The sequence below is a fragment of the Equus caballus genome, chromosome 14, assembly GCF_041296265.1.
Source record: "Equus caballus isolate H_3958 breed thoroughbred chromosome 14, TB-T2T, whole genome shotgun sequence".
NCBI lineage: Eukaryota > Metazoa > Chordata > Mammalia > Perissodactyla > Equidae > Equus > Equus caballus.
This window is the reverse complement of record NC_091697.1, coordinates 84821710-84834349: the sequence shown is the minus strand read 5'-3', so window position 1 is coordinate 84834349 and position 12640 is coordinate 84821710.

Sequence of the window (12640 nt, the reverse complement as noted above, 5' to 3'; positions counted from 1 at the left end):
ATTTTAAATCCACAGTCTCCAATATATTTTGCCTACTCATGGCAATAGCACAAAACAAGGCAAGAGGAAAAGGTAGAAGTGAACTCTCCCCCAAGCTTTCATGTCTGTCTGGTTGAGAAACCATCGATGCTGTATATTCTATTAAAAGATCCTAGGGACTGGCCCCCTGGCCTAGTGATTAAGTTTGGCACGCTCAGCTTCCTTGGCCCCGGTTCAGTTCCCTGGCATGGACCTACACTGCTTGTCGGCAGCCATGCTGTGGTGGCAACCCACATACAAAATAGAGGAAGATTGAAACAAATGTTAGCTCAGGGCAAATCTTTCTCAGTGAAACAACAAATCTTATTATAGAGCCATAGTATAGGCTCTGTAGCTAGGTTTCTGGTTCTATTTTTGCATCCGACTCTGAATATATGTGTTTTCGTTTGGATTTCTCTCCATTCTTACAATACAGGTTCTTTCCATACTAGTACCAATGTAGGAGGTCCAGGAAGCCTGCAGATTTACTTGTTTCCAAGGAACAGACATATGACCTTTGATTAGTTGCTCTTGGCTTGTCATATTTAGAGTACATCATGCCCAAGGTAAGATCTAAGGTAAAATCAATAGATGCAATCTTTCAGAAAAGAAACTTTAGATCATTTCTGCTGATAATTCTTTCTTTCTTGGAATATGGCAAGCTGGACTCCAAAAGTAGTCATCCCAATTTTTGGCTTGTCCTTTCTAAAAATTTCAATATTCTGTTTTCAAGATATGGATAAGTAAATTTTATTTCACAATAGTCTATTGTTTTGTTTTGGGTTCTTCCCACTCTCCATGGTAAAATAGACTTTGACAGATAAGGGTAGATTAATCAAGCTTATTTCTTGCACCCACAGGGGTCTGCAACTTATTGCTCCTAAGTTAGTTGCCTAGCAAGATACTTAACATTATTCCTAGAAAAAGCACCTACTCTGGATATCTGCTCACAATTTGAATTACTTTTAACTCCTTTATTGTATAAAATCCAATTATATCTAGGGACCTGAAAGCCAAAACTGTTAGCAGGACCAAAGGGACTCTTCATAGAAGTATCGAAGAGCAAGAAGATTTTTTTTTCTGCAGGAAGTATGATGGTTCCTAGCCTATGGAAATTTTAGAAAAATATACATGTGCTGTACATTCTCACAGTCAAGAATTCACGTTATGTTGGTATAGGGAGTAGCCTAAGCATCTGTACAGTTAGAAAGCACCATGAGTGATTGTTTTGTAACTTCAGATTGAGATCCTCTGCCAGTCTGAAGATTAACCACATCATGAATAAGAGCAGAGCTTCAGAGACTAACAGACATTTTAGGGAATTCTGACTCATTTTTCTCAACTTAGTTATCTTCAGTATTTCTTTTTTCCACGTTCTCCTATTCTCTACATATAACTGATAGTTCAGACTAATTGAACACTAGTGTGCCAAATGCTTTAGATTTGTTAATTCATTCAGTCCTCACACTAACTTTGAGGGTGAGATTATTATCCTTGTTTTGCAGATAAGGGTACTGAGGTTCAGAAACGTTGAAGAATTTGCTCCACGTGGAACAGCTAGAAAGTATAAGCCTGGCCTGTTTAAAATGAGCTCAGGAAATTTATTTTTATAAACGTAAATCTCGTTTTGTTTCCAAAGAAAAGATAAGATTGTTTATAAATGTATGTACAATAAAAAGATAAAATCAATTTGAGGAGTTGAGACAATTGAGGCACAGGGAAACAAAAGGTAGGAAAATAAGGTCATATTGTGGTTTTATTGTCTCACATTCATGCTATGAAATTCCATACACTTGCTATAAATGTGTCATAAATGTCACTCAAGAGAAAGGCAAAGCTATTCAGTTATCGCTAGTACAGAGACCAGAGGGAAAGTTCTTTTTCCCAGGTTCTCAAGGAGTAATATAATGGAGGTCCTCTGGTAAACAGTAGTGAACACTTTCCTCAACATCTTTACAATAAACCCACAAAGTATATTAGGTACATCTTTCTTACAATGTCTTTTAATATAGACTAATAGCATCACACTACAATATAATTCCTGTAAAGTTAATTTCACATGAAAGCAAAATAATCCTGTTTATATGCAACCCTCTACCTAACCAAAGGGTAAATTTTAATGACATCTAAGGCAGCCTTTCCCAAAATCGTCTATAAAACAATCTATAAAAACAATCTCTCTCTCCTTCGATTTTCTGATATCCTCCTTGTTTATTTGTTCATTTGTTTGCTTTTCCTCCTGTCGTTCTTTTTTTGTTTGTAGTTCTACTTTTAACTTTTTCCTAGATCCTTTCCACTTCACACTCTGATCTCTCCCCAGGCAGAACTGCTCATGACTTCTGTTATCAGGTACAGACCGTGTCAAATCAAAAATTGCACCAAGCAAAGTAAAAAGTGCATCCTGGCAAGGAAGACTTTATTCAAGGCTATTACAATAGTGGAGAGAGGCCAAAACTAAATCTAAACTCAACTCCACTGAAACAAAAGAGCAGAAGGATTTTTAAGCTCTGGGGTAAGCTAGTCAAAAAGTACTGGAGGGTGTTAGGAGAAGTCATAGGCCATCTCTGTTTGCTAATTGGCTTTATCCAAAAGAAAAATAAACTTCTCACATATTTATGATAAGAGAGAGCTTTGCAACTTGGCCCCATCGAAGTTAGGCTCCTACTCTCCCACAAAAACTGGGAGATAGGAGTACTATCTTCCTTGATGTTTATTTATGCTTCCAATAGATGGCTCCCAGATCTCTAAGAAAAACATTCCTGGGTTGTAAAACTGTCAAGAGGCTTTTAAAAAGATTTACATCTCAAAGGAGCACAGAGAGAATTTACAATTAGAAGTTTTCTAAAATAAATGCTCAAAAGAAAAAAAAAAGGTAAGTAAAGGATCTTGAATTAGGAAGAAGCCTGTCAGTTTAATCAAGCTGAGGGGGATGCAATGTTAAGGCTGTTTTGGTCAGCAGATTCCTCACAAATGTGTATTTCCTTAAATTTTCTCGGACAGTTAGGACCTATATATTCAAATCCCTATACATACTTCCCACCCCCCCATGGAGGGCCCATAGATCCCTAAAATTAATGACCATCTTCACACAAACTACGCCTTACTCTCTGTTCCCAGTCTCAGTGAAGGGCATCAACAGTCATTCAAGTATGCAAGCCAGAAGCCATGTAATCTTCCTTAGCATCTCCCTCTCCTTCTATACCCAAATCAATACCATGTTCGTATAACATACAATCATAAAGGGTATTTGGCAGTACTCAATTTTTTTCCAAGTTAAAATTATTGGGCATATACTCTATGGGCTAAACCATTAGCATCTCAGTTTGCCATTTTTGTTGTGAAATAAACAGAAATACTCTGAGAAAATCCTTACTCTGTTACTGGCTACTATCTCAGCCAATCCCAAGATTAAATTAGAACCTTCCATCCAGGCACATGTCCTAATTAGGCTATCAGTTTCCATGAGAGAATGCTAACTCTATCTCCGCATCAGCATTTGAGTCTAATCTTTAATTATATGCAATATTTACACTGCTGAATTTTATCAGGTTGATTTATCAAAAGCTTGCTAGCCAGAAGTTTTTATAAAGATTGGTAGTAGAAATCACTGACCACCAATTCCTCTATATTCTGAATTTTATTCTTAGATTAGTTCAGACAGCCAACTCCTATAAAATTTGACTTCATTGTTTTTTATTTTGTCGAATTGCTTGGGACTGTCTAGCATTATGCCTTTGATGAAGAGAGATGTTAAAATATATAGCTGTAAAGGAAAAGATTATATTTCACTTGTTAACAATGTGTAAATTGTACACTACATCACACCATATCTTTTTTTGACTAGAATCTATGAGAAATATTTAAGTCAGTACCAGAAATGTTTGGGTTCCCACTGAGCAGCTAGTTTGATTTTTACTTTATATACTCTGGCAATTTTGTAATTGTATGACTGATTCTCTTTCTTTGCCCACAAAACCCAAAGCGGAACCAGCAGCCGCTGTTTAGCAAAGTACAACACTTGATGTGTTGTACTTGTGTGTGAACACTTGTGTGTTCATCTCATCCCTGGAGTGTCAGTTTGTTTACACGTCTGCATGTGACCACAAACCCAAATAGGAGATTCTTTTTTCTGATACGTTGAAGTCAGGAAGTTTGTGGTTGCTAGTGCTTCTCAAGGGATTTAGGGTCAAGATCTCTAAAAATGTCTTGGTATTTCCTTCATGGCCTCAATATGATTGTTGCAGCTGCAGGCATTATGCCTTTGTTTACAGAAAGAGGAAAGCACCAGAAGAAAAATGGTTGGCCCTGATAACAGGTGTTCCTGCCATTTATTATTTCATATCAAACCTCTGCAAAACTTAGTAGCTTAAAACAATTTATTATCATCACATATGGTTCTGTGTATTGACTGGGCTCAACTGGCCCTTCTTACTTGGAATCTCTCATGGAATTACAGTTGGATTGGGGCTGGGGCTGGAGGCCTCTGAAGGCTTCACTGAGCTGAAAGTCCAAGGTGACTCACTCGTGTGGCTGAGTTAATGCTGGCTGTTGACTAGGAGCTCAGCTGAAATTCCTACATGTGGCATTGGCTTCAGGAAGTCTGAAGTCTAGCTGTGTCACCAGTTCCTTAACTGGCGCTGAGTCCTGCTCCCTGAGGGTGTGTTTCTGTGCCACATGGGTCTGCCCTCTAGGTTTCTCACTCTGCGGTCTAACACTTACCTTCTTTTCATTTAGAACTGGCCTGTGTTGGCTGCTAAGTAGCTTTCTCAGCCTACTTTCTGCCTTTAGAAGCTCTCGGGGTCTCCTTTTTATTTTGGACTGCTTCTATCCCTTTTAGTCCAGTCTTACTGGGGTTCACTTCCTTAGACAAAAGCTGTCCCACAATTTTTTTCCTCTGAGAGGCTCCTGTCTACTTTGGACTGAGAGTCTTAATAGTGTGGTGTCAAATCCTTGAGATCCTTTGGAGCTTTATTTTCTATTTAAGAAAGTCTGTAAGATGCTCCGTGATATTCATAGAAGCCTTTTTGTATGGTTGAGGCCCTGCCATATATGTTTTGAGGTGTTAGTAATGCGTGCTCCAAATGCACCATTGCACTGAACTTTACCCTCCTGTTTCCTGTTATTGGAAATATTCTTGGTTTGAGTTTTGCCCTGAGCCCATTTCTAGTTTTGAGAAACCTTTTGCAGCCTGCAAAAACTGAAGATAATAAACAGTTCTATTTTTGAGCCCCAAAAGTCCTATCTCTTTTCTTTTTCCTCTAAATTCTTCTATAAAACATTGAATATTGTCTTTTTTATCTCATTCTTTCTCCATCTGTATCTGATCCTATGCATCTAACAGAAACCAATTGGCACTTTCAACATTCTGCCTGGATATCTCCTTAGCTTGATATATCAATTTGTTAGGAACATTTTCTATTTTCTACATTACTGTAGCATGTTATCACTAAACTCTTTGCCACTAAAAGATTTCACATGACCTAGTTTCAAAAGTTCCTGAATATCACTTCTGCTATATCCTATCAATCAAATCACTAAGGCCATCCCAGATTCAGGAAAAGAGGAATTAGACTTCACCTCTTGCTATGTGAAGGAACATGCGTGTAAAGAAAGGAATTTATTGTGGCCATCTTTGGAGATTATCTGCCACATCAAGAAAGTAAAATCTCCTGGAAGCCCTTAGCACACTTTAACTTTTCTCATTGGTCAGAATTGTTTCATAGTTTGGTAAGGGAACAGCCCAGAGACTCGGAAATATGAGTCTTTTTCCTGGGTTCATTGCCAACCCACAAAAAATAGGAGTTCCCATAATGAGGAAGAAGAGAATGGGTATTTGGTAGGATACTAACAACATTTGCTATATTCTACACCTTGGCTAGTTAACATTCTTTACATAAGCTTCTTCCAAACAGTGGAATATAATCACCTCTTTTCCATTGAAGACTTCCCACATTCTCTTCCAGTTGCTGCCTCCAACTCAGAGTTCAAGATATATAATCTTGATGATAGGTAATCTCACCAATAGGACGACTTGTGGTTCCTGTTTGGCCATTTATTAACTAAAAGACAAATTATCTGTCCCAAAAACATACACATTATCGAGGAAGACACAGATTAACTGTTATGAAAACTTTCATTTGGGAAAAGAGAAGATTAAGAAAATATAGAGAAGTAACATCCATAGCAATTTTTAAAGCCTGCTGATCAGGAATAGCAAGGACTCCCTAAACTAGTGGCAGAGTAAACTCTGGGTCAGCCAGTTTTTTATTCTCTCACTCGATTTTTCTGTTCCCTGGCTCTGCCCTCTGACATGGGGCACAGATCTGATACTTTAGGCTCTTGTACAGTTTTATTTATTTATTTATTTTGAGGAAGATTAGCCCTGAGCTAACTACTGCCAGTCCTCCTGTTTTTGCTGAGGAAGCCTGGCTCTGAGCTAACATCCATGCCCATCTTCCTCTACTTTATATGTGGGACGCCTACCACAGCATGGCGTGCCAAGCGGTGCCATGTCTGCACCCGGGATCTGAACTGGCAAACCCCGGGCCGCTGAGAAACGGAACGTGCACACTTAACTGATGTGCCACCTGGCTGGCCTTCTTGTACAGTTTTCAAAAACAATTGCCTGTGATCAGTATCCTAAAGGTGTAACTATAGCTAAAGATATTATCTAGCCAAGCTTTTTAACCCTGGATATTCTCTTTATTGACTGACCTTTACATTCTACCCACTCTACCCCCATTAACTTAATGGTCATTGCCTTGGGGTAAATTAAAATAACGTATTTGGGGGAAGGCCAAATCTTTAATCTCGCTTTTGCCTTCATACCGGCTGCATTTGCCTGGCTACCTACCAGTTTTGTCTCTTGCTAAGGTTGCTGTTTTGCTGTCCTTAGAATGCTTCTATTTGAGGTATGAAACATGTTTTTATTTTTTAACCTTCTAAGGCTCCAAACTCAATGATTCTCTGGCAATATAGATGTCAGACCATAGGGAGAGAGTGATTCTCTTACCAAAGCGGCATTTCCACCCATCTGTGCTTCCCTGCTGTCTACATCTCACCTGAGTTCCTCTAGCTCTTGTAAAATTTTCCTAAAGGTGGCAACACTAGCCAACATTCAGATCAGTCCCCATTCTTTTCAACAGTACAACCTTAGTCAGCATATAGTTTGCTTCACAATGTTCATCAGGTGACAATGTGACCAAATATTTCCCATTGTATGTAAAGTATGACCAATTTTCCAGTGTCAAGTATCTAAGACCTGAATTTTCATCTCTCCACTTTCTCCGTTAAGTCAGTTCTACATTTTGGTTCCCGTTACTTATAGCAACCTATTTCTAGTAACGATTACTGAATCAATTGCAGTACTAATGTGCAAGAACAATGCATTTTAAATAATTTAATTAGCAGCAGTTAGTTCCTAAAATCCCCAGAAGGCCCAGAGAAAAAGCTGTTCAAAAGGAAACATTACGGCTGCCACACTTGTCACCAAACACTTATGGCACTAGTAACTGGATAGCAGAAACTGCCACAGCTGCCCCAGAAAAACTACCTCTGTGCTTATAAGTACCAGAGGTCACATTTCCTCGCCCAAAGGCTGACTCATTTTGCTTCATTCTATCACCAAATTACTGCTTGGTATTGAAAAAAAGTTTTTTGCAGTTTTTAGCTTTACAGACACTATTTTACAGACAGACAACCTAAAAAGGATACAAGAAAGGGTGCTGAATAAGCAGATACATAGAATCTGCCACACCTGGTTTTTAACGTATTTTCCTTTCTTGTTGAGAAGTAACATATCATAGTGGCAAATACAACATAGTAGGTTCAGTAGTCAGACTTCAGTGGCATCTGTACTCTACTACCTGTGTGGCCTTGGGTATTGCTAATTTTTATGAACCTCAGTATCCCTATTTTGAAAAACCTGGGATAATAATACCATATCATAAGCTTAGTGTGACGACTATATAGAATAGTGCAGATATTTATTAGCATAGTATCTATATGAAGCCAATTCTTAATAAGTAATAGTTATTGCTATTCCATATTATTTCTACTTTGAAGCCATCTTCTTGGTTTTTTTTTTTTCTCATTTTGAAATTTTTACTGTATTTATTTTGAAAAGGTACTTCAGGGTTTGGAAATTTCTTTTCGGAATGATACATGGCTTAAATAAATATAAATAATTCTGAATGTTAAAATATTGAAAAGCTTGCATGAAAATTTAAGACAAAAATTAGAGAGTATCTCAGGATTTTTCAGGGAGAGCTTTAGGAGCCTCTGTAAAATGTTTATCACCTCCCATTTCTTTTTGGATCATGGATAATGTTGTTGAGTCTCAGTATTTAGTCACTAATTCCATAAAATTGTATTAAGAACCTAGTATGTGCTAGTCACTCTGCCTAAAGGTGAAAATACTGACAAGATCTCCACCTGCACAGAGTTTATATTTCAATAAGGGAGCCAGAAAATAAACCAGTACACAAGCATAGGTATAATGATTACCGATTATGATAAGTACTATGAAAGAAATACCTAGTTGCTATGTTAGAAAAGTATTGGTAGGGGCAGGGTAAGCTACTTAACATGGAATTCAAAAAATGCTTATCAAAGAGGGTACATTTAAACTGAGACATGGAAGAATGAAAAGAGACAGATGTGTGAAAAACCAGTGGGAAAGCATTCCAGGGAATTACAATCTCAAAGTTCCCTAAATGGAAACTAATTTGAACTGTTATAGAAACTGAAAGAACATCAGGGTGCCTGGGGTTTAGTGAGCTGGTGGGAGAGATTAGTGCAAAGTTAGAAAGCCAACATGGACCAGATTATGCAGAGTATAAAGGCCTGGCAAGAAGTTTGAGTTTTATTATAACAGAAATGCAAATGGGAAGCTATGAAAAGATTTAAAGTAGGGAAGTGGTCTAATCTAATTTGTGTTTAAAAAGATCCTTCTGGCTGGGCCTGGGCCTGTGCCTGAGTGGTTAAAGTCCCACTTGCTCTGCTTGGGTGGCCCGGGTTCTCAGGTTCAGATCCTGGGCACAGACCTACTCCACTCACTAGCCATGCTGTGGAGGTGTCCCACACACAAAATAGAGGAAGATTGGCACAGATGTTAGCTCAGGGCTGGTCTTCCAAAAGCAAAAAAAAAAAAACGAGGAGGATTGGCAACAGATCTTAGCTCAGGGAGAATCTTCTCAATAAAAAAAAAATAATAACAATAGTAAAAAGATGCCTCTGGTTGTTGTATAGAGACTAGACAGGAGTGAGTTAAGAGAAATTTGGAGAAACTAGTTAGGAGGCTTTTGAAATAGATAGGTGATATATGGGACTAAGGTGGTGAGAGATGAAATGGATTTAAGTGGATGATACCAGATGCAGTTTAGACACACAACAAATCAACTAGACTTTTGATGGATTGGATGGGGGAGATAAAAGAAAAAGGAGAAGTCAAAATGACTTTCAGTTTTCTTACTTCAGTAATTGGGTCAGTTATAGTATTCTGAGATAGGGAAGATTAACAAAAGATTAGGTTTGAGGTATTTTCTGGGGATGACTCAATAAATCAAGATTTTCATTTTGCTCATGTTCAATTTAAGATTTCAATGAGATGGGCAAGTAAGAACATCAAATAGACAGTTGGGTTTGGGTCAGGAATGCAGAGGTAGTGAGAAAGGCATTTGAGTATTGCCAAAATGCAATAGTCTCTAAATCCATGGCTCTTGAATGGAGATACAAATATTGTGCATTATTAATGTAAAGACAGTACTTATAATGGGATAAATAATGAAATCACCTGGGGAGATGTATAGATTTAGAGAAGTCATAAGATCGGTCTTAAGTGTCTGAGGAAACTCGATGTAGAGTTTATGAAGAATTCTCAATTGTGTGTATTCCAGATTATAGGGAACAAGTGTATGTATGTGTCTGTGTGAGAAATATTTGATTTCGAAAAAAATAGTCATGGTCGTGGATGAGGTCACTGGTCACCTACGGAGAGTATGTAGATTTAGAAGAGTAGAGGGCCCCAGACTGAGCTCTGAGAAACTTCAACTTTTAAAGGTTTAGTGGATAAGGATATGCAAAAGAATTTTATAAAAATAAAAACAAAAAGACTACTACATAAATAGGAGAAAAACCATGAGTAGTGACACTATGGCTGAGAGAGGAAAATGGAAAATGTTTTAGGAAAGATGGAGTGGTCAACTGTATCAGATACTGCTGAAAGTTTTAATAACATGATGTAAAAGTATATATTGAGCTTAGAAACAAAAATTTTTGGTGGCCTTACTAGACTAGTATCAATTAAATGATGGAGACTTAAGCCAGAAAAAGTAAATTTAGGACTGAATTCATGACAAATTATGAGCAATATAGAAAGCATTTAATTTTTTTGTCTGTAAGTACAGGTGAAGAAATGGGACTCAGAGAAGGAAGCGAAGTCCTTTAGAAAGCAAGGGTGATGGGGATCCAGCATTCAAGGGGAGGGCTTGGTATTTCATAGGAGTACAAAGTTTTCGTCAGATGTAACAAGAGAGAAGGAGAAGTTGGATACAGTCACTGATAAGATTGAAAAATTGGTACAGTCATGCACTGCATAATGACATTTTGGACAATGATGGACTGTGTATACGATGGTACCATAAGATTAGTACCATATAGCCTAGGTGTGTAGTACATTATACCATCTAGATTTGTGTAAGTACACGCTATGATGTTCTCAAAACCCTGAAGTAGCCTAATAACGCATCTCTCACAATGTTTCCTTGTCATTAAGTGATACATGAGTGTAAAGAGAAAATGAGATATTTCACATTTTATTTTGATAAGATGATCAGTAAGAATGGAGCTAAGAAAATGAGGAGGAAACCTTAAAAAAAAGGGGGGGGGATGGTATAATATAGCAATTTGAGCCAGTAAAAAAGCAAAATTACTAGGAAGGATAAGGAATTGCTCAGTGTTCAGTAATATATAGGGTCTATTCAATGTTATTGATTATAATTAGAAAGGGAAACTAGGTATGTGATTACTTGCTAGTTTAGTATCTCAGGTTTCTCAGAATACTTTTGGCCACAAGTAAGACAAAATCTCAAATCAACTTAAACAGTAAGGGAGATTTATTTTCTCAAGTTAAAAAAAAAGGCCTAACACTGTATTGTTCACAGTAACCAAAGTTCAGGCAACTTCCTCTGGCTATTCTCAAAGTATTGACCTTTTCTATGACTAGTTTCCCTCAGTTTCAAAATGGCTGCCACAATTTTAGGAGCCATATACAGATATCTAGGTAAAGAAGATGGACCACTGCACCACCGTCTCTTTGTAAGGGTAAAGTAACTGTTTCTGGAAGCCACTTAGAAAACTTTCACTGGCCAAAATTCTGTCATGTTTTCACGTTTAAACCACTCCCCAGCAAGTGGAATGGGGAAACGCGGTTGTCTTAGTCTAATCGGAACCTACATCTGCAACTGAGTCAGCCCTCCCTAAATTAACTGGTCATGAAGATAGTATGGTTACAGGAAAAAAATTATGGACTTCTGTCTGAAAGGGAATGGGGGATGACAGTTGTGTAGGCATTAAGTTATTTGTGTTATAGTTGACTAGAACTAGGTTTAGGTTTTCTCAAGTGAGTGCAAAAGAAAAAGTGGAAGACAAGGCATTGGGAGTATTTGCAAGTGAAGATTGAAATTATTAACAATGAGAGAAATGGAAACATGACAGTCTTGATGGACTGTGATAAAGTGAAGAGATCAATGGGTTGGTGATCTTGAAGAAATCAAAATATTGCAGAAGTGCTAGGAATATTGTTAAAGGTAAGATTTCCAGATGGAAAATGGTTTGGCGTTGTAAGATATTTGAAATTATGATTGTGAGGATGGTAGACTTTCTGGTATTAATTCTGGTTCACCTTTTAATGTTTATCTTATTATGATAGGAAGGGGTTTAAAAAAATGAGTCATAGGGCCCAAGACACTATTTTTTTCTATGTTACAAAAATTGGGCTTAAAGATGTTTCAACAATTAAAGAGTTGAGATCATTACTGAAATGCAGTGCATTGAGATTTTTGAGGTATCTCAGTTAGTAATGGTGGGGAATAAGTAGATATTTCAAGGGAGAATATAAAAATAGAAGGATATAAAGTGTATAATATATAGAATGTATGCAAAATGTTTATCTTTTGCAGACATAAAAAATAGAGTATATGAAGAAATCACCTTGGACTTAATTGACCTATTCTGTAGTTTGTCAATACATTGCCTTTAAAAAATGAATGCCATTATCCAAAATTTTTGGTTAATTAAAGAGAATTAGAAGTAGTGAGGGATAATATTTGATGTGACAGATATCAGGAAGGAACCTTAATAAGTTGTGGTCCTTAGTAGAGATCTAGATTATGTTTTCTGTTCATTTCTTTCTTTTGTATTTGTGTCTTAGAAGCAAGCTTTTGGTCCTTAGCATGCTCTTTTGCAGAGTGCATACCTATGTATATTAGCTGAAGCAACGTGAAAATCTGAAAAGGTGGTTGTTAGAGTCACTCTACATTACAGTTTGTGTCTCACCATTGAAGTTGGCTGGCTAACATGACTTAGGCTTATGTTTCCATGGTTAACAGGCCTCGTTTTATTC